The following is a 25,840-nucleotide window of genomic DNA, read 5'->3' on the forward strand; positions in this document are numbered from 1 at the left end:
TCTTGTCATGATATATCATAAGCTTAAATCAAGCATTAAGTTAGTCTCATTGATGTCACTTATGATTTACACCAATTATCTATAACCGAAAAGTTACATCCCTCTGCGAGATAAAGATCTAAGGTTTGTTTCCGTCTATTCAAAAAAAAAAAAAAAAAAAAGAAGAAGAAGAAGAAGAAGAAGAAGAAGAAAAGAAAAGAAAAGAAAAGAAAAGAAAAGAAAAAAGAAAGAAAACAAGAAAAAAGAAAGAAAGAAGAGGTAAAGAGCAACAATAAAAAATAAGAAAAGTGATTTAAAAAGAAACAATTATAGTGAAATGTAGATTACATAAATGTAAGTAAGATAAAAGTAAAAGGACTTTCACAGTTTGAGAACGGAACACCTGCTATTTTTTCCTACAATAACTCCTTTGTTCTAGTTTTCCTTTAGTAAAATGAATAGCGTAATAAACACAATGTCAAGAAGTCATATTACCAGTTATAATATGTAATTCTTCTTATAAAAAGAAGGGTGAAGCAAATATTAATAGTTTTAATTTGTCTCTCAAACACGAAATCTATTTTCATTTCTTATAGCAGCTGCAGAAGTACTTCAAAGAGTACATTAAACTTCTATACTGTGGAACAGGTGCTTACCTGCTTGTTTTTTTTATTATTATTATTTTTTTTTATTCTTAAGAGTTTTGCATTCCAAAACGTCAACAAGTAAAATTCCCTTTCAATAAACAGGTGTGAAGAAAAGTCATGGTTACATCTTTCGCATGCAACCAATAATATCAATAGCTTTGTTCGTCTCTCAGGAAATCAATCAAGTTTATGAAAGAAAGAAAAAATAGTATGTTCTTGATCTTTTCATGTGTCTTCCAATACAATAAGTTTGATTCAGTTTTGGGGCTAGAAGTACCTATAAGTCATTTTAATTCTGCATATGACACGAATTTAACTATGTAGTACAGTGGTTCTCAACTGGTGTCTCACTAACTTTCGAAAATGAAAAATGAAATGAAATCTTTAAGGTTTACTTCCCAGGGTTATGCCAGCTAGGCTAAAGGAGACGGTGATGCTAAGAAATGAAAGAAAAATGGTGGAATGAATAAAATGGGAGGAAGGGGGAGAACTCCGAGAAAACCCACGCTCACGGTGTTTGTCCACCACAGTCCCTTTGATGCGAGCTGGGATCGAACCAAGGACCCCAAGCACCAGAGGTGAATGCTCTACCACTGAGCCAACACAGCCCCTTCGAACTTTCCAAGTTTATTATGTAACTGGGAAATAAATAAAATAAAAAATATAATGTAATATAAATTTGAAAAAAGGAACAAGAAAAATATTCCAAAGGCAAAAAAAAAAAAAAAAATCAAAAGATGTTCAAATGAAATTAAATGAAATTTCCAATTTAACGTCCCCACAACAAAGCATGTTTATGTTCATCACCATCACTATTCAATTTTAAATAATTACCGTAAATTGAAACTATAGTTTAAGTTACAATTAAGTTGTCATAGTATATGACTGTAGATAAAGATCAGCCTGAATATAGTTACACTCTTGTCTATCTTGTAACAATTAAATTGAAACAATTTAGTTTTTAACTTGCAACTAAATCGTCATAGTTTCATATCTGCAAATTGCCTACACACTAGCACCATCTATTGATGTCAGGCAGGCAGCACACACAGCGGAGCGGTGAGTGTTAATTATTAAGAATTGAATTGTTTTTTTTTTTTTTTTTGTTAAAAGGGCGTATGTGCAATAAAAAAAAGTTGTCGGGAAATGACAAAAACTCTTTTCTTACGAGACGGTTTGATTTATAATAAAAAGGAAAATGCCTTATATTTATAACATCTTTCGAGAAACACACGTCCTTTTAACACAAGTGTTACATCTACCTCGAAATTATTAATTTCTTTTTTTTTTTAAGTTAAAATTGTGAAAAATGTTACATACGCCTTTTTTACAGAAACCGATTCAATTATTGTTATTCACATACTGAGACATTTTTCTCATATTATTGCTTGCACTGTGCTGATTTTGATAGGCTTTTGATAAAGTACTCTCTGGATTTAGTTCTAAAGAAATTCACCAGTATCACTTCGTCTCAGCGGCTAGCAACTGTATGTCTGGCAATTGTTCAAATTAGCTTTTAAAGAGTAGAGGTTCTTTTCATTTTCCTGGTTAGAATTATCTGGGCAGACCCCATTTTTTGCATGAAATATCTCCAACGTGGTCGAAGATTCAGCCAGGGACACTTCACACTAAAGATGAGCGCTCTACCACTGAGCCACCCTGCTTCATTCTCATGTTTGGAATCATTCATATACAACAGATCGATGAAATATTCTAGCAACGCTCTGAAATTTTGCTGATATTCCTAGAACTTGTGTGTTGTTAAGTTTGTGACGTGTTATGACAACCGAGGGTTGAAAATTAGCGGATACAACAACCTTAGCGCAACATCAACGACCACACAAATTCGTCACAATGAGACTCTACTATGAATGAGCGTACCATGACCATATATATCGAGGACGTGCTGGATATCGTTCATAATACCAGCCCCCATCCAAAGGAATGTTGCAGGAGTGGTCAGAAAGACAACACATATGAACGGTATTTTCGGAGGATTCTCTTACAGCGATAAGCTAACAGTGATTCGTTTGATTCTACATAAAAACTAGTAACAGGAGTAGTTGAGAATCATTAGTACCTAGCCAGGTGCCAAGGAGATGAAATGTGTCAAGTTGTTGGAGTACAAAGAAATAAACAGATGAGTAAGCAATTGAACCGTAACCTAACTTGTTCCGCATTAGCCTATATTATAATAAAACAATACGACCTGTATCCAAGTTGCGGTGGAAAAGAACGCAAAGCAACTTCATAGCTCAAAGACAACAGTACTTAAGATCATAAAAGTGTAGTGCCCACGTTAAGTGGCAATAAAAGGTCAAACCAAGAAATAAAATAGTATCATCAAGGAGAGACAATTGCCACCAAAATATTGGTCCACATCAAGAAGGCAATTTTGGTGGTAGTAGAAGTTTTCTCAGCAAAATACCAGAAGCCTATCTCGTTTGACCACTAAATAAAATAATTTACTGAAGCTATCGAGTACTATTGCGAAGACAACGGGAGAGATATTGTAATTAATGACAAGATCATCAATATAGAGCAGACTATAGACAGGAGGTTGTATCTGTGGCAGAACTCTATTAACGGCAACGGAAAATGGTGTGAGAGTAAGAACACTAGATTGAGACACACGGTTTTTCTGCTCTGAGAAATCCACGTGCTCTGAGAAATCTGAGAAATCCACGTGCATTCTAAATTGAGCCCTATACTTAGCTACATGGCCATGAAGACTTGAGTCATGAAGCTCTTTTAATGTTTCCTAAGCTACAGTTGTTCAAGTTAATGCTACGTTGTGTCATAAGCCTTTTCCAAATCGAAGACAAAATGAGCCAGTGTGTTTCCCATGGTGGAAATCTCCTTGAATCTGACTTCGAGATGAGCAATATTATTATTAGAGTATGGGAATAAGCGAAAACACATACTGAAATTTGCATAAAAGTGAATTTGATTCCAAATACCATACCAGGTGTCTGTTTATGACAAGGTGGAAAAGCTTATATATTAAACTCGTGAGAGCAATAAGACTGTAGCTCCTGATAGTCGTTACGGCTTTCTTTGGTTTCAAGATTAACAGGTCCAGAGCATTAAGTCATTGTGGGAAAGAGGTATTCGCAAACTAGATGCGATTCAACTGCTGCAATATTGCAAGATAAATGTCGTGGTAAGAATCGCGAAGACAAGCATTAGAAAGTGAGAGATCAATATATTCAGCAGATCGAGTAGAAGAGCAGGACTACTGTCATTAAGGACAAGCGTTACATTCACATCCAGATTTATGTTACCTCACTGTGACGATACTCAGTTGGGATGGAGCCCAACAAACAAGGATAAACATTCAGATAATCGACGGTAAACATTGGAGTTGATTGCAAAGCTGGAGCAGATCGGCTGCCAAAAGGGCATCAGAACGAGAGATATATAATGAACAAATAGAGAGTGTTCAAGAAAGAAAACCCATACTATAACTGCTTTTAATCGGAAAAATGTGTTAACATAGCTAGAATGAAAGGCATTGAACACACTGAACATTACATTGTTTGTAGTGCGTCAATTACTGTTCTTATCGTGCATGTAGACCGTGTAACAAGATAGAATAAGATGAAAGTAAATTTGCTTGAAGCAGAGAACTGCGTGCAAGTGTTTCCATTCCTTAAGGATACTTTGAATACTTAATGTTCTATTGGAGAAACGCCATGCGAAATCTCAACGTTTATGATGAACCTTACCTCATCAAGCCGTCTTTCACAAGATCAGATTTAAGTGAAAAGATGATGGCTTCCGAACTGGTGATCTTGCATGGCGAGTGACAATGAGGTGGCGTTAGCTTTAGGTCACTGCTGACAACAATATGCGATTATAGACTGAATTAGGCAATAACGGATTTTTAGCTTACTGTTGGGTGGAAACGTTAGTTATCTAGATTGAAACATATTTGATAGAAGTGAGAAAAATAGATGCAAACGTAACGAGAAGTGAGTTTGGATACTCTGTTTGATATGACGCTTTATTACATTTTATTCTTTCCCTGAAAAGTTGGACAGTCCGTAGACTAGGCAGAAAGATCACCCTTATAATTAACGCAAAAGGATTTTCATGCTGAGCATGACTCTGCACCATGATTCCCTGGCCACAATTCAGAAAAATAGCAGTCGTTGCATTACACTACAGGTCCGAAATACTGACAAAGAAGCGAAGAGGACGAGGGATAAGAACAAATTTTTAGTCGATAATATCCAACTTGGACGAATTCCGAAGCATGGGCAAACTGAAAGTAAGAATCAGAGTCTGAGCTGTAAGAGTTCGCCTGACTGCTTACTTTTGATCCGAGCTACCATATTAGTTATCCTTGCGTTCTATTTGATTCCATTCGAGTAAAAAAAAAAAAAAAAAAAAAAAAAAAAAAAAAAAAAAAAAAACTAGGAATATTTGGAATAAAAAGAAGTCAATACTGCCTAGTAGTTTACTTTTTATATGTGGACTAAAGATAAATTCGAGACTTAAGAAAACTCTCTGCCGTTGTGAAAATAATCCGAATCAAATACAATGCACCATCACACATTTGTATTTGCTTGTTCTTGAGAAACACGTAAACGCATATTTCTTCCCATTTCTCCTTGTCACTTGTCCACGAGGGACAAAAAGAAATGACTCACATCACTGACAAGTGGAGAGATTAGTAATCACGATGGAAGTAAGCTGTGGTGATTGTCAACTGACTGCAACCTTTTGACGACAATACGAGAAGATAGGAACGATAAGCTACAAATGTGCTTTCCTATTTAAGGAATGAGTTCTCTGTCATACGCTAGTGTTACTGGATGCAGTTGCAGCATTTACGCAACTGCTGTAAATCACACTCTCTTTTCCAGATTTTGTTATATGAAGTTTCAGAAGATTAATCAATATTGTCTTGTGCTAAAGAGCAGAATTTTCTTTGTATTCAATCAGTTCAAAAAGTTATCAATCCTGTCTTTCTACCTTATCTGAACACTTTGCAGGACCCATCTTACGGCGTGCAATAGTCGGTATAAGCAGTGGCGTATTTGAGTGGCTTAAGCCGGGCTTAAGCCCTCTCCGAAATTTTATTTACTACCGTATATTAAACTAAATGAAATATTTCCAGAATTTTCACATTTCCGGGAATAAAGTTAGCAAAGCCTTCCTCGAACCAAAATCATAAATACACTACTGGGTATAAGCCTTCTATCGTCTCGTGCTAGGCTTACTAAGTTAAGACTTTTCGAACATGAGTAGGATGTGGTGGATAGGTCTTCTACAACCATCGCTAATTTTTAGAGAATGTGGGATATCATACTTTCTCACGTATAAATTATAGAAGTCACCCCCCCTCGCCCAAGGCCTTTGGTTTGACAAAGAAAGAGATTATATCAGGTCAGGGCATTACATTTCAAAACCAGACAATTAGATTCAGAATAATCAATTTTGAATTCGACAATTCATATACATGTTAAAAATACCTTAAGACTTCACGTTTGTGTAACGCTCTCTCTCTGCACTCAAGTACCAATTGTCGATTGCAGTTTGAGGATCAAAGTCTTTAAGTGAAGGACCATTGATGAAAATTGTCAGCAAATCATGAAGTGTGTCAGTCTTCAGTGAATTACTGTAGGCAGTCTTAACTATGTTGAGATTGCTAAAGCCTCTCTCACATGAAACAGTACTCACGGGTAAAACCGCACAAAGTGTGACAATTGGAAACAAATTTGGGAATCTCGTAATGACGTTTTCACTGTAAATCTTTTTCAGTGTCTGATTCAACGTCAATGAAAAGAAAAAAATAGTTAAGGCTGCCCACTCTGCTAAGACAAGGTCCACATTTTCACTGTGAAAACCTGTTTGCTAGTAGTTAAAAAGCAGTTCTATTTCTTCCACATCAAATTCAAGGATTTCTCCTTAAGGAGGGCAACCCAAAGTGATAGAACTACCTCTGATGATACAGATTGCAACCATTCTGTTGTGTACATTTTCGCATTCTTGATTAACTTTCGTCTTATACTCTGGAATTCTTGCTCTCCAGGTTGAACATATGTGAGCTGCCCATATTCACTTTCCACATCCGTTGTGAGAACTTCACATCTTTTATTTTCTCTCACTCAGTGGCAGTTATTTTCGTGCGAAACAGAAACTGTGCAGCCCTGTGTTTAGGCAGAAACCTTTCGTACTGAACACTGGTCGCCAGCTCTACATTTCTAGCTCTAAATGGCGACCTGGAGACCAGAAATTTTACTCCGAGTTCTACATGCTTTGAATAAAGGGTTTACAAGTAGATGGAACCTATTGTTAAGATACTGAATCGATTCTACAAAATCACTTTTCGCTACCGTTTTGTCTCTGAAGATCTACATTGAACCGGATGTAGTAGCAAATTTCTACTACTTCCAGTTTTAGTATAAAAAAGCGGGTGAAGGTAGTGCCCTTCTTTTAGACTCTTCATCGATTAAGAAAAAGATAAAAACAACCTGTCGCTATTTCTTAACGTTTTCGTGCAATGGCGATCAATGTTGAAGCCAGAAATGATTAATCTCAATCGCTTTCGGTTTGAATATAAGGTTAACCTATGACATAATGTTTTCCTGTTCCGCTGAAGACTTTAATCTACAACATTGTGGCACATATTTTAAATAGCACTCTATTTTCAGCAGATGCACAAACTGATTCTTTCTATGTCAATACTGTTTTCTTTATTAGAATTAGGATTAGGAATTATATTTCTGGGCTTTAGACATCTGTGACCATTTTAGCCCATCATGTATGAAAGATGGCCTCTCTCTCAATTATTTTATCCGGAGAATTGGGGTAGGACGAAATGAGTGGATGAAGGGACCATTATGAGGTACCATCCCGGCTTGTGTTTGGTGTAATAAAGGAAACCCCAGGAAAACTTCACTCAGGATGACTGATCTGTAAAGGGTTTTTACATCTTTCCGACCAAGAGTCACCACCGGGATTGGAACCTGGGACCGCTCGCACGAAAGGTAAAAGCGTTAGCGATACCGCTGGAAAGAGGGCACCATATCTTATTTCTATAAATCTGCCAAGTAAGCTTAATATCCATCTCTCATTCAAATAATTGTAGCTGAGGATACATAGACGACTAATACTGTATATACATGATCAACGTGGCAAGAAAAATTACAACTTACACAAGTTGGGAAGCGTTAGTGTTACTCATAAGAATTATTACATTTCACGATTTCTCTCTTTAGCTAGGTTATCCTATGTGTTAGCCATCAAACTTAGGACATTGTCATTTGATCCTACCTCAGTCGTGTGGATATCTTCCTTTATTCGGAGATCAGCACACACCAATGATACGTGGCGATAAATTTGCCGAATTTCATGTATCTAGTTCTGCTTTCGGGATTAAGCCGTAATAGTAATTGCATTCATTTCGATTCAAATTTACTAAATTTTCCAAGGCTTAAATTACTAGGAACATGACCCACTATTTAAATACAGAAAATAAGGTTTTAAATAGAGGATATTGGTTGTTACAGATCTACTACTAATACTGTAACTTTTAACTGAATTACTGAAATAATGAAAATAAATTGTTGAAGAAATTTTCAAAGAAACATGAAAACTCTCACATACATATTATAACAGTAATGTTACTTCTGCTACTCGTTAGGGGAAAATGTTTCTGAAGAATAATGTCAATGACAAATTGCATGATATTTTCTTTCACCACTTTTTGTATTTGGAAGTTTTAACATTGGGGGTGTAAATAGAGATTACATCATGTTACTTGGATTTATTGAAAACTATTATAATTAAATTCAGTATCATAATTAACATTGTGAAGTGAATTAATAACATGAAGATTTTACTTTATGCACGTAAGTTTTGATTGTTTGTCAAATGTCCTAGTTTTTAGAAACATCTTAAGGAGGTGAAAATTAGGAAAATTATAAAGAAAAAGAAACGTTAAAAATATATAACATCCTAAAATTCGAAACTTACTAAGAGTAATAATCAATCAAGAGAAAGCACCTTTAATTTACAAACTCCTTGGAAAGAGGATATACAGTATATCCCTTACTAATGTCAAAGTGGAGTGTTTGTTCAGTGATGGGAAGCATGGCTTTCTATGAAAATTGGTAACATCACAAAAATAATGGAAGCTTAATGGAAAAAGTCCCTTTCTGAACATAAATTCCCTTTTAACAAATTTTCGGTGGAACAGGGTTCGGCAAAACAGTTCCGGTTTGGCCGGACATGGTCGACTGGATAGGTATGCGATTATTTCGTATCTTAAGGCATTGTCGAAACAAGGAAGGACCCAATGAGACAGAACATATTCTTGGGACGCCGACTCGATTCCTGAAAAACACTTTTCGATATCTCTTATAGTTTTGCTCTGATACCTATCAATAAATAGACGAGCGTAATCATTCTAAAGGCTTCCGATACTTAGACATAGCATAGTTTGGAAGTCTAATGATTATGTTATTAATCCTACAATATGACACAACATACCGTAAACTAAGCCCAGAAAGGGTGATTTACCATATTTCATAAAGAAATATTTCAGTAGCAACTGTACAAAATGGCTTATGATTCAATTGTCAGCGAAAGTTAATTGGAACTTACTTTCATTACTTCCGTTTACTATGTATTATACCTCATAGTTCTTTTACGAGGCGTGACGACACGAGACAAACTTATCTTTTCGAGATGAGACGACCTTAACTTCAGGTTATCTCGTCTCGTCTTGTTTGTGTGCAACCCTAGCAAGAAACGAGAGATTCTCTAAGAGTTGTTATTTTATTTTAATATTTTTTTCTCAAAATTTATTCATACATCAAATTAATTTTGATCTTGCGATTAGGATCAGAATCGTGTTTAGTAAACATTATTGTCTAATGAATGAATGACAACGTATAGTATATAAAATATCTAACACTATCAAATACTTATCCCATAAGAACATAAGTTAAGTAACAGCATTAAACGATTTCATTTGAATGTGAGGTACAATCTTGTAATAGATTGTGAGTGTCATGAAGACCATTAAGGATGCAATGAGGTGCAAATAATGTCACTACAGAAGATGTGGCGAAAAAAAGATATCTTCTGCTTACACGAGTTTATATTTAATATTACATAGTCATTCTGATATTATTGCGAGAAGAAATAAGTATTCTGTCTTGATTTCGTTTAAAAATGATATATTTAAAATGTATGTGAAGTAAATCAAATTGTTATTATTATTATTATTATTATTATTATTATTATTATTATTATTATTATTATTATTATTATTAGTAGTAGTAGTAGTAGTAGTAGTAGTAGTAGTAGTAGTAGTAGTAGTAGTAATAGAAGTGGTAGTAGTAGTAGTAGTAGTAGTAGCAGTTATAGAAGTTGTAGTAGTAGTAGTATTTCCTGTTACTAGTTAAGAAATGTTGTTATATTAAGCAGTGCGAAAATGTGATATCCTAAAATCTCACTCCTAATAGAGAGCGCAACTCTTGGAAAGGGGTTGATGTTTGACTCAGAAAAAGTTTGCATTTATATCAATAAGGTAATGTCAGATTTCGCTTGGGGAAAGTAGCAAGATTCTCCATCGACATGAGTTTCAAGTTTTGCATTACTATATTATTGATTAAAATATATATATTTCTCAGACTCAGGAACGTACCCCAAATGAAGCTCCTAAATTATATTTATAATCTAAATTCTGTCCAGTGAATTATCCAGTTGTGTTTATATTATCAGTCCGAATTAAATTGTTAGTGACACCAATGAAACCACCATTTATTGAGTAAATAATACATGAAACATTATACTGGTTTTAATGCTGTACAAATCAATATGTTAACATTGCTGTTGTCTTTACACTTCGTTTTTCTCGTCATACTATTTTTTTTCCCTCTTGGAGTGTGTTATCGAGAATTATCTACTGAACTTGTTTTGTTTTCGTTCTTTTATGTAATGTCCTTTTTTTCCCTGTCCAGTGCTTTTATTTAAATACCTTTTACGCTTCTCCACTCTGCACCGGTGAAAAGGTGGGAAGTGCTTCTATTTCAAGCGAGCACGAAGTTCAGGCTCATTCCGCAAGAGGCGCTGCTGCAAGACGTTGAACTCGATTGTCTATCACAAGGCGGCGACACCACTCCATTTAAGCATGAATTTTAGAAAAGTAAGATCAACTGGATTTGCTAATGTGTTACTTGCATGATCACCATAAAAAGTTTGTAGCACAGTTGCATATTGTATTTTCTTCTGCAACTCATAATTATAAATTGACCATGATGGTTAAAAAATATATCGATCTAGTGATTATACAGCAATTTTAATACCTATACGTGGATGGCTAGACAGAAACCGTAACCTGTTAAATCTTACACGTGTTTGGGAAAAGAAATCATCTTTGTTTTCTTTTCTTTTCTTTATTTTTTTAAATTAAGACTAACGTACTGAAGAATTTCTAGCAACCATTATAACAATAGAACTTGTTCATGGCTATGTGCAGACCCGTATTTATATACTGTGCGCCCCTGTGCTCTAAATAATTTGCCCCATCCTCCGACAACGACCAATATTAGAGCTGAATTCACAGTTTTTGGGGTCGCTGACATGAATAGTGACAGTTTTAATCCAATTCAACTTCAAGGTCATACTCCACTCCCCAGGGAGGGGCGAGATTTTAAAAGTAATGGAAAACGTGTAATGGAATAATATATTAATATTAGTGTTGAATTCATAGTTTTCGAGGTCGCTGGATTTAACGGTATTAGTTTTCATGATGTTCAAGTTTATCCTCACCCTTGGGGTGGGAGAGGATGACTTTTTAAAAATAATCAGATAAGCTAGCTAATTAATAACCACCGTAATTAGAGCTAATTAAACACATTAACATATTTTCTCGCGTTTGCGAGAGAGTCTGCTGATTGCTAGTTTTAAATATTACTTTATCGTGAATCTTTAAAAAAATCCAAAACTTTGCCGCCCCCTGCGCTCGAGCACAGAATAGCACTTACCTAAATACAGTCCTGGATATATGTTAGGTCCGCGCTTTCTATGCGTCAGACCCAAATTCGATTCCCAGTGGGAGCTCATGTGATAATCTCTTTTATTTGTTAGAACTAAATTTCTCTAAAATATAACCAGGCTATATTGCTCCTTGGTTCCATAGGAAACTGACAAGCTTACAAAATAAATAAATAAACCAAAAGTCACTGTACTGTACTATGTTGCTAAAAACCTATAATGTATTCCTATATTTTACAAATGAAAACACATTCATAATTATTTGGCCATCACTAGCAAGTCGTTGTTACAAGTTAAAAAGTTTCAGCGCATAAGAATCCTTTTCTAATCTCTTCATAGCCCTCCCGTATGTGTAGTAGCATATGAGAGTACGGTTCCCGGAGTCCATAGTTCGATTCCTGATGGAAGAGAATTGAAAGCTTCACGGTGGCTGCAGATTAGAGGAACAATCTGCTGTGTATTAGTGTTCCATTGAAAAGGGTGGACATCCGCAATGTTTCATTGTTCTTGTCCCCTTTGAATTTGAGCGCGTAAACGATGGAAAGATTGATTGATTGTTTAACGTCCCGTTCAGCAGCAAGGCTATATGAGACGTGAATCACATGAGCTCCCGCTGGGAATCGAACCCGGGACTCCCACGCCAAAGACGCGTACGCTAACCGCTAAGCCACGAAGGAGCTCTAACGATGGAAAGAATAACCAGGTATACAAAGTAAATAGGTCAACAGGAAAATCAAGTTACTGGGATCCATTCTGAAAAAAGAATGAAAGAAAGAAAAAAGTCACTTCTGCTATGATGAGTCGCTGGTTCCTTCAGCCCAGGCCATGTGAGTTTGTTGTGGACAACATTGTGTCCGAAAGTTTTCTCGGAGTTCTCCCGTTTCCTCGCACATTCTCATTCTATCAATTCTTTCAGTTTCATTAATCATTCGTCTTCTTTAGCCTACAGTGCATAAGGGTGAGGCATTAAATGACCGCACCCGTCTTTATTTCAAGTTGCCTCTTTCTTTCTTTTCCTGTTTCATTCCACCCTACCGTCATTGCAAACTTTGAAATACATTTTTTCTCAAAAACTATCGTAACCTGTTTCTTTTTTCCTTTTGTGTAAATTATCCTCTCTTTTCTTCCGGTTTCTCTAATACTTTCTCATTGTTTTAAAGTCACATACACATGATTTTTTTTTTTTTTCGTAAAAGCTGGTCTTGCTGTATAACGGAGTAATTTTTGTGTTTAAAAAGCTATACTTCTTATTAAGAAATTTGCTTGTGATCCTCTTTCATTTGAGAGTAACGGATCAAGTATAAGTACTTCAGAAAAAGGAAACAAAAATATGTAAAAAAAAAAAAAAAAAAGAATTTTACAACTGATTTGCACAAATTTAAATTTGAAGTTGTTGTTTTTTTTTTTTTTTTTTTTTTTTTTTTTTTTTTGTAAAATTTCTTTTTCAGTACTTACTTGACCATTCACTGTGCTCGTGAAAATCCTTAAGCTTTATTGTATTTACGGGTTTCCTGGAGAGAAAGAATTCTGCAAAACTTTTGAGGTGGACAATTAATGTATGACCTTTCCTATCTACTAGTGCTGCTTACATTTCATGACATATTAGGTTTTCGGTTTTTTGGAAAATCGAATACCTGAAATCCTTTTCGGTTTTGAAAACCAAAACCGATTTTCAGTTTTTGAAATCAAACATCTGTTGTGAAAATTGAAATTTAATTTCGATTTTGAAATAATCAAATGATTTTAGAAGTCAACAACAAGTGGCGATTTTGACAATCTCTCCATTACAAAAATACTTTCACGCAACAAGGATGCACAAATTAGGAGGAACGATATTCCTTTTCTTTAAAATTAACGTCTTCTTAGTTTTCGAAACATTTCGTATATAATCAATGCTCGAAGCGAGAATTATCAAATCACAATCGTTGGTAGCCAATATTGACTTAGCATCAATCAGGCAAAGTGGCTGAATTCTATTTTATACCTATGTAGATCCACATTTCGGTGTCCTAAAACTAATATACGTGCTCAACAGGGGGTGATACAAGAGGTAAAAAGAAAACTAAAATATCGTATAACAGGTAAGCTCCAGATTCCGGCGGTAGATTCCGGTAAAAATATGACGATGTGGCAGCATCACACGATAAATGACAAAACCGTGTCGAACAGTAAGATTGCCATTGCTCGGTGCGGAGTAGGAGCAAGTATGTTACTATCAATGAGGTGATCCGTGTTCAAATCATATTTCTGAATCACCTCCTATTCTGATAGTGTCTTTTCATTCAAATACAGTCTTACACATGTCCTGGTGTAGATAATGCTTGACATTTGTAGTCGCTATGTTCTACTGTAGCAACCTCGAATTCAAACCAGGCCTCTGGCGCGCTGGAGGTGAGCCGCATTTTATGCAAGAAACGTGCATATTGTGCATGTGCATGTAGCTCCTTTGTATCTTGCATATTACTACCATATATCCACTCTGTAGTACAAATTAATACGTTCAGACATACATGTTCTGTTTACGTACATTATTCCCACTTTTAAAAATTGTTTCCTTCACATCCAATTTAAATAAAGCTTGTACGATGAAGAAGGAAAACCAAAAATAGAATTTGAGTTTTGACAACCAAAATCATAAATCGATTTTGGAAACCGAAACCTGAAAATTAATTTTGAAACCCGAAATCAAACATTGGTTTCGAAAACCGAAAATATTTTTTTAAAACCGAAATCAAAAACTGGTTTTGAAAACTGAAACCGAAAATCGGGTTTTAAAACCGAAACCGAAAATCAGTTTTGGAGACTGGAAACTGAAAATCGGTTTTGATAAGCAAAAACCAAAATCTATTTTCAAAACCAAAACCGAAAATTGATTTTGAAAACCGAAATCCGAAAATCGATTTTCAGAACGAAAAACGAAAACCGAAAATCTATTTTTTTGGATTTCAGCTTTTTAAAAAATCATCTCAGTTTTATTCGAAAAATCGACTTGGACTGCACTACTACTATCTACCTATTATTTTTCTTCTGCATTTAGTAACCTACGGAAAGATAAGACAGAAAACAAGAAAACATTGACAGTCATGATTTGATTTGATTTTGAGTTTAGCGTCCCGTTCAGCAACGAGGAAATATGTGACGTAGACCTACATTTTAACGTGCGATCCGACCCACATGAGCTCGCGCCGGGAATCGGGCCCGGTCCCTCACACCCAAGGCGCATACGCTAACCGCTTAGCCATAAGGGAGCTCCATTGACAGTGCAGAGAACCTGGCTGGTTATATGGTAAAGTTAATATTTAAATAAAAAAATAGTTTAAGAGAGAAGTAAAGGGAGACTTTTTCAAACCAGGAGCACTAGATTAAATATAAAGACATAGAAATAAAAGCCCAGAAAAGAACAAATTTCTCGGTTTCCACTCAATAATGAATTCTTTCCATTAGAGATATATTTGGTGTTATGAAATTTGGTTTCTTGTTAAAGAGAACTTCAAGTTAAACTCTATTCATGACAAATTTCCAAGTTTTTTTTTCCGTAGCTAGAATAAGATGAATATCGAAAGATAGAATACGGTACTGTATATTCATTTGCTCTACATTTCTAGAATACAGAAATTCTTTACTTGTGAAACATAACCAGTTTAGGATATCTATTGTCGAATAGTTAAACAAAATAGTCCGTGTTCCCACTATGTAAAAATCTTTCTTCGTCTTTGAGATTAACACTAAAGTAATTAGCAATCTTTAAAATATAATTGATTGATTGATCGATTCATTGAAATTTAACATCTATGCACGAACGAGACTGCATAAGTCCCGATTTCTGTCTTTACTGTATAAATACGAAAGTTGGATGCTATGTTGCTGAAAACAGATATTGAGAGTTTTCGGGGAAAAAAAAAGAAAAAGAAATAAGAATTTGTGTCATTTGAACGAAAAGAAACGAAGTAACAGATAAATGGAGAAGTTTATCTAATTTCCTTTTGACGAAAGTTCAGGGACATTATAATGTTATATTAATAATGGAATTAAAATGTCTAAGATTGCCTGTTCATTGTTTCAATAGGAAATACGCTACATTGCGTATACTGTAGTTATAACTATAACAATATAATAATAAACACTTTCGTTATTCAATAACCCTCCACTTTCGTCAATTCACATTTACATAATAAATTGCGAAAATTAAAGTATAACTATATATCAAATATTGCGTTAATAAAACTCATACGAATCTCAAGCAAATCACATATTATGTTTTACTAACTCAGAGTATTGTTACGAAATTCGCATGGAAATACTTTATTTACAAACAGGGGAAGATGGTTCACTCTTTTATTATTGATCCATTTCAGCTCCATCCGTAAAGACGATTGTGATTCCTCAGAAAACGTTACGCCATACTCTATCAAAATCGGATGATATTATTATATGAAAGCTTTAATAAATAACATTTAAAAGATCATAGTGAGTGTGTGTATTAGAAAGGGGAGGGATGATTGCTCATTTTTGACTGATTTCAAACAGTGGGGATTGTGTGAGAGCCTCGATAAACATACACATCATATTGGATCAAAATTGAATAACTGTGCTACTACGTACTAAATCATAAATATATTTTCAGCAAGGTGTTCACTCTTCTGTTGTCCATTGCTTTTTAATCCAAATAGTAGAGTTGATTCTGAAGCCTTAAAAAAAAAAAAACTTCATAATATATATATATATAAAAAAATTTTTACGATAGTTATCGTGGAGCTTCTTCTCTAAATCAAAGGGGTGCATTCACCCTACATTAGGGAGGTAAATTCGCCGTTCACTCCTGACAGTTCTAGATTTTAATCCCAAATCCTGAGGACTGTGGTAAAAGAAAGTGTTCAATATTCCAAATCAATCTAATAATTTTATGAAAATTGTCGTGGAACTTTTTCTTACAAAAATTGGAAGGGAGTGAGGGGAATAATCCACCCTTTATTCTTCATTGACTTTAGGTCTATTCAGAGGGGAAAGATTTGAAAGCCTTTAAGGAAATATTCGGCATAATGAATCAAAATCTCTCTCTTTGTACCTTTTAAAAATAAAATTTTCGTAGAACGTGGTGGATTGTTCATCCTTTCATTATTGACAGAATTTAATCCGAAGCCGTGGGAATAATCAGAATCCCCTAAAAGCAATACATTTTGTCGAAATCAAATATTTTTGTGTATATTATCCTGCAAATTATTGTATATGCAAATATTTAAACTTGCAACCTGGGATTGATTTTACCCTTCATTGACCTTGTTGTTATTTTTCCTATATTGCAACCCCAAACAATGAGTTATTTCTGCATGTTGCCGGAAGACACATACCAAGATTCGTTAAAATCGGGTAAGTTTGACGAGAGTTATCGTTGAACAGACGGACAGATTGACAAATGAAGAAACAAATAAATGCCAATCAAGTCGAATGATAGAAACTCCGCTAATGTTCAGTGTATATATATATATATATATATATATATATATATATATATATATATATATATATATATATATATATATATATATATATCCGAGTGAATACTACTGCATGATGTATCATTTATACAATTTAAAAATAATATTGTATAAACTATATAAAATATTCTAGTTTCTTACGAATTCACACTTAAGCAATTTGGAAATTCGACATACCTGAAATTTAAGTTACGTAAACGTTCGAGGAACGTATTACTTACGTAAGTCGTGGAATCACTTTACATCTCTTAGTAGGGCTACCTCTTGGGCCACGAAGGTTTGCTACATCTTAATTCATACATCTTCTCAATTGCCTCAGGACGCTAAGTCAACGATGATACTTCTATGTTTCACCGGGAATTGAACCAGAAACCGGCAGGACGAAATAAATGAGGCGCCTACTATCAAAAGTCGCCAAATCCATTTTTTTAAAACAGAAATTGAGTTATGTATCTCTTTGTTATATGTTTGATCTAAAGGAATTCCATGCAAACGGAATTTTGTTTAAAAGCTTAATATTTCATACTAAAAATCTAGTTCATATATGGGACTTTGCACGTGTGTATGTGGAGCTTCGTTGCACGTTTTGCGAGATTACTCGAAACTAAGCAAAATGGATGTGGCGGATTTTGATACTAGGCGCCTCAAATACTAAAAGTCGGCTTCACAGAATATCTATATCATTAAGAATATATAGAAACCCAAACATTCTAATGAAAGTTTGTTATCTCAAACATTTTGGTAGCGAGAACTAACAATCCTTTTCATCCATTAGCTCATTACTACCGTAAATGTTTGAGAAACATTGTCATTGCTCAGATTCTAAATGTTATATATATCAAAACTTTCAATTATAAGAACTTCTAACATACAATTAAATCTTTTTAAATGTCATTTTCTCATACACGCTTTCGTCATATCTGAACATCTGTTTCTTAATATACTATGGAAAATTTTGTGTAAGTAACACACCAGAAGCATTCATAGTTAACTTTTATCTCTGTCACTCTCAAATGAGGTTTGAAAACTTTATTTGGGTTCCAAAAAGAGTATTGTGAAATATTTCATGGACTACCTTTTTACATTATTTGTTTCTTACACGAACGTCCGCTTGTCGTCTTAGATACAAAAATATAAAGAAAATGTAAAATTTGATCGTCTGAGGCTTGTTCTGCTGTTGCATACATAAATGCAAATAGCTTCATGTCTATAACATCACATGGCCGAAATTTACATGCAAATGAAATTTCAAGTGGACACACCCTCTAAGTTCCTCTGTCTCTGTCTCTCTCTCTCTCACACACACACACACAGACACACTGTTCTCTGTACCCTCCTTCTATTTCTCCTCATCATATCTCTCCACAACTAAATTGACTCAAGTTCTTGATTGAATCTACCAACTTTTTCAATCAAAAGACTAATTTATCCTTAGTGGATGATTATCGTAGTGACCAAGAGAAATAACATTTTCCTGACTTAATTGTGTTATACGAAGAACGGAGAAAAGCACAATTAAAAAGGAAAAGCAGAAACTGAAGAAGAATAATACCTTATTTGTTTCTTATTGACGATTTTAATATTTCTTTTGACTTACTATTATTTGTAGTACTGTATTAAGCTAGTATCTTTCACAGAACACCATCTGTAAAAGTTGTACTGATTTCCGGAGCAGATGCACTTACCTAGGTATAGTTTCTGTAAAGTATACCATGATATTCAGTTTCTTAACTTGCATGAACATGGAGGTTATTCATGTATATTATTGGTCCCCAACAAATGGAGTACACTATTTTATTCCAGTGCAACAACCTCATAGGCTGGTTATTGTATGATTTTTTTTTCGAGTGCTTCGCGATTCCATTGGAAATTCTCAAGTGATCCACAACTGAAAAAGTAAAAAAAAAAAAAAGTAGAGGTCCTGTTTTGTTTCTGATTCAATTTCGTATTATAAAACATTGATTGGAGATTTCTTTGAAAGTGAAGTACATTAGTAGTTGCACCTAAGCCTTCAACTCGCTGTATATTATGGGTTAAATACTACTCAATTAAAAGCTCTACTTGTTTATATTAAACAAATTTATGTATTTGAGTTTGCCCAACAATCACCCGAAACTCCATATCATATTTTATATAATTATTCAAGGACTTTGTTATTTACAACAATCCCATAGGTAGCCAGATCCATCATTGTCAGGTTGGCAAATGATAGTGCATCTGACGACATTTATTAGTGTCTGTTTGTTACTAGGAATCTGAGTAATGAATTGATATGTTTGTCGTTTATTGTAAGGAATTCTCATTGTGCCCCTTATCTTTCTACTACTAAAATTACAAATCTCTTAAACAAGGTTGTATAACATTCCAGTATAGCGTGTCGCACATAATTCTCTTTTATAGTGGGATATTTCATGAAAGCAGCATTTTTGTATCGTTAATTCAGAATGCAGTTTATTGATTCCTTTATCTATCTATCCATTTAAAATGTAATTGTTTTCTTCAGCATATTTAATATTTTCGTCTCGCTTCGATGAATAATTTATAGGTATCACCCATTATTTTGTTTCTTTCTCTAGTTTATTGCCAAACCTGATAAAATAAAATTCCCTGCTTTGTACTACATCCGGAAGGCTATGAAGGCCAGATTTTGCAATGTTCCGAATATGTTACTTGCTAGAAATACAATATATTTAATGTTTAATTTCATATCCCATGATTATGGCATAGTAGCTAATGTAGATTCAACTTTACTAGTAGTCAGTTAATACTTCTGAGTCCGTGTTAAATGTTCCTTATCATGTTGTTATTAGTGAACCCGTTAAAATTAGGATATGAAATTCAACGTTGGGAATACCATATTTTGTTAACAATTAGAAACTATGTTGCTTTATATTTTACAAGTTTTAAGCTCAAAACACTTCTTAAGAAATATTCTTTCGTATGAGAAAATTCGTAATTCAAGTTGCTTTCAACAGCTTTGACAACAAAATTATTAAAGTTGTTGACAATGTAAGCGCTGTAGATCTAAAATCAAATAAAACACTGGTTGATCTATAAAATCATTTTATTATTATGTGCTCGATTAGGCTTGTATCTTTTCAATAGTTAACTAATGTAATATTTTTTGAAATGCTTTGAATTTATTCCTTCACTTTATGAATTCAAAGTGAAAGTAATTTCGTGACAATAAAAATAGAGGTGTTGAGTAATCAAGTGATGAAAAATGTTTGGTTTTTTGTTCTTTCTTGGCACAGTTTCTCATTGCCAAAGAGCAGTTGTTCAAATCCTCCCATAGCTTTCACACAAAGCAAGCTCTCGGAAAGTGTCACTTTGTTCCACCGGAGCTTTACTTCATATTCGAATCAGTTTCTAGTTTTATATATGAGGACAGAATGTTAGTATAAACTTCAATGGTTACTCTGTTGGCTTTTTGGAAATTTCTTTCAAGTTTAACGTCGTTATATTTTTAATTCTTTTTTATCTTTCACAAATAAAATAATTTACTATTGAAAAAAAATGTGTGTAAAGATTCTGAGAGTTTTTTGTTCATTAGTAACAACGAGATTATTTTTATCAGCAATAGGATGTAAAACGTATAGGGGCTTTGGAAAAGTAACAACATTCAACAGCCACACAAATAATATATATAATATTTTGGTTGTCATGAACCTGATCTTTATTTATATGATTTTGTAATAGACTACGTCTTGATTCATCGCAAAACTGCCTCTAGGCACTAGAATCATCCCATTTTCCTATTAAATATACATTAATTAATTAATTTACAACAAATACATCTCAGGAATACAACAGACAAAAATTCGATCTTTTTCTGCACTATGACCAATGCTTAATTATAATTTATTGAGGAAAGTTGGTACAGTGACTTTCGAAAATAATACAATCTTTACGGGTATGTTGAAAGTAATGCTCCTAACTTGTAGAAACAAGAAACGTGCTGTATATATTTAGGCTAAAATATGTAAAGTCTTTAAAATGTGTGCCTCTGTGGGGATCAAGAAATATAAATGAAATTTAAGTTGGAAATCGTTATGGGACTCTGAGATTGCTTTGAGTGTAGTCTTATAATTTAAAGGTAGGATAATGTTTAACATAGAGAGCACTATGATATAATAAGTCACATTATTCTGAATATGTTGTATCAGAACCATGTAATCGGTGATCTGTCGGATTGTGAAGTTCTTAGCAAAAGTGAATACTTCCATGCTGTCTTATCAGTAACTTGAATAGATAAATCTGAATAATGTGCGCAACAAGCTATGGATAATGAAATATAATAAAATTCATAAATTTTTATCGACTGTATAAACGTTTAAGCTACTGCAGAATTTTGTGGAACACATTTACTCTTAGTTATTGCGAAATAAATGAAATAGGACTGAAGTTACAAAAATAGAAAAGAAAAAAAGAACTGGCGTTCGAGATTTGGAGATTTTTTACCCACTTTAAAGAAGATATTAATATACTTATCGCTTTCTAATTTATCAAAACTATGTAAAAATATTTATATTTCATTCTTTTATAATCAATATGATACTTAGAGAATATGCAAAATAAAATGACCAGAGACTTAAGAATAGCATAACTTGAGCGTCTTTTTTTTTGAAAGTAATCTACCAGCGGTTCATTGGGATCTGGACATAAAGAAGAGGCCGCTATAAACATACGCTTTTTGTTATTGTAGCTGTTTTGAAAACTGAGTTGATCTTTGAGTGGTCAATGTATAAAGTTCACGCGTTAGTCTTACTTCAGGCAAGAGGAACCCTTTTTCAAGTGGTATAATTTATTTGTTTAATATTTTAAATATCATATTCAATGATCTGCACTGAACAATAGAATCAAACTTTTGAGCATTCACAAGAACCCCGTCCCATTTGTTGCTAAAATCATAGCAGCCCCTGCATTCATGTTTGACAAGAAACGAGAGACGAAGCGTGGCAAGGAATTGTCAATATTTAAAATATTTAATAATAAACTGCGTTTTGAATTGTAAACGTTTTCCAAGAACTTAAATTGCTACCGCAGAACGTTCTCCTTATTTTTGGAATTTTCTCCTTTCCCACTCACCGATTCAGTTATATGTAAAGTGAAAGACATTTATCTTAATACGTTATATCATTCAAATAATTCTATCAAATCATATAATTTGAACATTTGGAAATAACATTAATATATGAATACGTTTACATTATTGGTAATAAGCATAGGAGAAAAGTTTCCGTTTCATCAAAGGGTAGATCTTAACAATCTGAAAACAAATTTTATGCCCATTGCATAATGATTAAAAAATCTATTGTTACATATAACATTTTCTTACTTAAAAGACAGTACAACTGTCTTGAATAAGGTATTATGTAAACTCGTAGTTAAGCAAATAAATAAAAATAAAATATCGTTATATTCTGTAGGAATTAATATAAGTAAATAAAATGGGTTTACAAACACATGCTTTAATGTATTTCCACTTATTGGCTGCAAATAAGTGGAAGTGCATTATTGGCAAGTATAATTTCCTAATACCTCTCACATTCAATACTTTTCGATTTGTTTCGACATAACAGCTCAAATCGACCGTATAGGGGATATACAACTTTTCTTGAATAATCTATTTTACCTAAATTTCGAAACTGTTAAATTTGTAGCATTTATATAGCCTATTTGTGAATGTTGTTTTGGAAGGTAAGTGTAAACTTATTAATACTTAAGGTCCTAATTACCTTATTGCACCTGCAAATATTTTGTAAAATTCAATTATGTAAACCATAAAGATTATAGTGGATAACATTTTTTTGAAAGTGCCATTTATAAGTTGAAATATTTGACACAATGATTTAATTATAAACTGGCCATAAGTGTCTCAGCTTTTAATCAATCATGAAGAAATTCTAATGATCGTTGACAATGATAGTATTTTTTTATACATGATGAAAACATGAAAGAAAATGAAGAGTAAAAAGTATGTGGCTTACTTGCTAAATTTTGCCTCCTACTATTATTTACTCAAACCTTTTATGTCTATAATAAACCCACAATAAAATCTGCATAAGGTACTTTATTGGGTGACATGTGGTAACATTTCTACAAAATGAATCAAATGTGTCTATATTATTTTGCAGAGTTATTTCTTTGATAAACTTTATGAGCATGAGACGCAGACAAATTGATATTGATGATCGCATGTAAAAATACTTCTAAATATAATAGCAATGCATGAATACTTCTTCTGAAACATCTCTGAAAGGGTAAATTTTCTTTTAGTGATGTGGGAGTGTCCGTAAGTATGAATGAAAGTGTTTCCATTACGTCAAACAAACCCCTTTTTCAAATAGAAATAGAAAAAAACATGGAAAAGAGCGTTGAAGAATCGTTTATCTTGCTGCAGAGAGGTCAGCCCTGTTCGTGCTAATTAACGGTATGAGTGTCAACGAGGAAGGTCGCATTGTGGCATGTATTTGGCGTTGATTTAAGATGAAGTTGGTAATAGTATCATAACTCATGCTTTTCCTCTCTTTCCTCTCATCCCCTCTTCTTTATCCTCCTTCCACTTTTCATTTCATAACATGGAGGAAAAAGCTCTGCCTGATTATCCTGAAGACAGAAACTTCGATGCTCTCATAATTTACTTTTAACAGCTAATTAACAGAATCGAGAGGTGTGATTAATGGAAGTGACTCTTTCTTGGTTATCACACTATCTTTTTCAGCAATCTAATTTTCTCTGGCATTCACATATCATCTATACAAAGTGAAACTGTAAAGTCTACACATTTCATTCATATATTCCTTAATGAGGTTACGTGTTTAGTATCCAGATTTTGGTGTCTGTACACCATATGCTATTTATATCTTCATTGATAATGATTAGAACATTATTACCTCAATAAATATGCAATTTCATTTTCGTAGTAGTACAAGTGTGGTCAAAAGGTACTTTCGTATATTAGCAATATAGAATCCTTTGTCGGAATTCGACATTTTACTGATTGCGTTGTTTCATTAAGCAATATACAGTATTGTAGAAAAAAGTAATAAAGAAGAGAGTTTGTTTACGAGATAAAACTTCTACTATCTAAAGTAAAAACTAATTGAAATTGTATATATAAAATTACGTAATCTCCTTTTATACATCAATACTTACTGTATAAAACTAGACTAACTTATTGTAGTTTGTAAGAAAACTAGCGACATTTTTAATCATGTAACATTAACCGAACATTATACAAAACATTGAATTTCCCGAAAATAAGAAACTTGCTTCTGATGTTTATAAAATAAAGATGAATAATGTGTTGGAAGAAAAATATGAGTAAAGGTTATGTGAAAACGCACTATTTTTCTAAATATAATCTGATTTGTTTATTGTTGAATTAACTTTTTATTCAAACTTTTGAATTACAAATATTGTATGTCTGTAGTAATATAACTCATTGTCGAGATGAAATCTAAACGTTCGTCATAATTGTATATTTACACCTTAGGAAAATGAGATAGAAGCCTGACACCTTTCGAAGAAAAAAACAAAGCAATGAAGCATAGACAGTATAGATTTCAGAATTTCCATATGAATATTTTATAAAATCTATAAATGTCTACCTAAAATTTCTTTGCAATTACATACGTAATTTAATTTAATTATAAAAATGGATATTACTAACATATTGCAAAACACATAAAAGCATAGGCATAACTGACAAATCACAATTTTGGATACTAGTAATTTGTTGACTTTGTACCATCATCGGATACTCTTTTGCTAATTTTGCGTTTAGATCATCTTCGAAGCATTCGAGGAGTAAATTGAAAAGTGTTAACCTATCCATTGTTCTTCTTAAGTTTACTTCCAGTTTTTCCTTCCGTGATAATGACAACTTGTAGATACATTTATGAACACAGTGCTTATATAGTACAGTATTGTATTCATAGAATGTGCTTTGAAAAATATTTATTTATACATTATTTTCCTTGTTTAAATATTCCAAATTTGCTGTTTCTGGACTTCATATTTTTAAAATATGCATTGCACTTAAAAAAATATACAGGTCGTGCAATGTTCAGTCATTTTTGTATTCTTTGTCTAAAGTAATTTAAATAACTATTGTTTGTTTGTTTGTTAATTGAAGTTTAGCATCCCTTTTAAGCTTCAAGGTGAGAGACATAAAGGTACAGTTCAAGACAGAATCCGAAACACACTATTGTGTACAATACTCTCGCATTTGTTGTTTGATATCTTGACAGTAAAGAGTTTTTCACATTTTATTATTTTGAAACCAATAAAGGTAATTAAGTTGTTTTGTCTCTATTACATCTGAAAAGCATTTACTATCACATTTATGTTACAAAAGTGTTCATGTTACAGATAATGGAAAGCTTGTTGTTTATTTATATTAAATTTGATTCAGTGATTTTTTTGCAATTTAAGAAAGTATATTTAGAAAAACATAAGATTATATAAATTGATAACCATACAAGGAGTGAATTGTCTGTTGAAGCTTCACTGTTAAAATTTGTTGTTGCCTTTATTCTGAGTTTTATTTCTGCATTATGAATGAAAACGTCCTTAGAAGGTGTAATAACACGACCTGAAATGAGAAATTCCTGTAATTAATGTTTCTTAGCACTATAATCAAATTCACAAACCTAATACTTTAGTAGAGAGTTATTAATAATAAGAGTATCATATCAC

General features: G+C 33.3%; 1 long non-coding RNA gene across 13 annotated transcripts in view; it reads right to left on the reverse strand.

Annotated features, from left to right (window-relative positions):
- Window positions 1-20,691: 20,691 nt before the first annotated feature.
- Window positions 20,692-25,840, reverse strand: part of LOC145671211 (uncharacterized) — a 170,294-nt gene continuing 165,145 nt past the window's right edge. For 6 of the 13 annotated variants that reach the window (XR_014128476.1, XR_014128481.1, XR_014128475.1 and 3 more), the window contains one exon: window positions 20,694-25,736. This is a non-coding gene — a long non-coding RNA (uncharacterized LOC145671211). Of the gene's footprint in view, window positions 25,737-25,840 lie in introns of all 13 variants that reach the window. The other 7 variants (XR_014128484.1, XR_014128486.1, XR_014128478.1 and 4 more) reach the window with 3 other exon arrangements.

This window comes from Thermobia domestica, chromosome 15, assembly GCF_964235325.1.
Source record: "Thermobia domestica chromosome 15, izTheDome1.hap1.1, whole genome shotgun sequence".
Taxonomy (NCBI): domain Eukaryota; kingdom Metazoa; phylum Arthropoda; class Insecta; order Zygentoma; family Lepismatidae; genus Thermobia; species Thermobia domestica.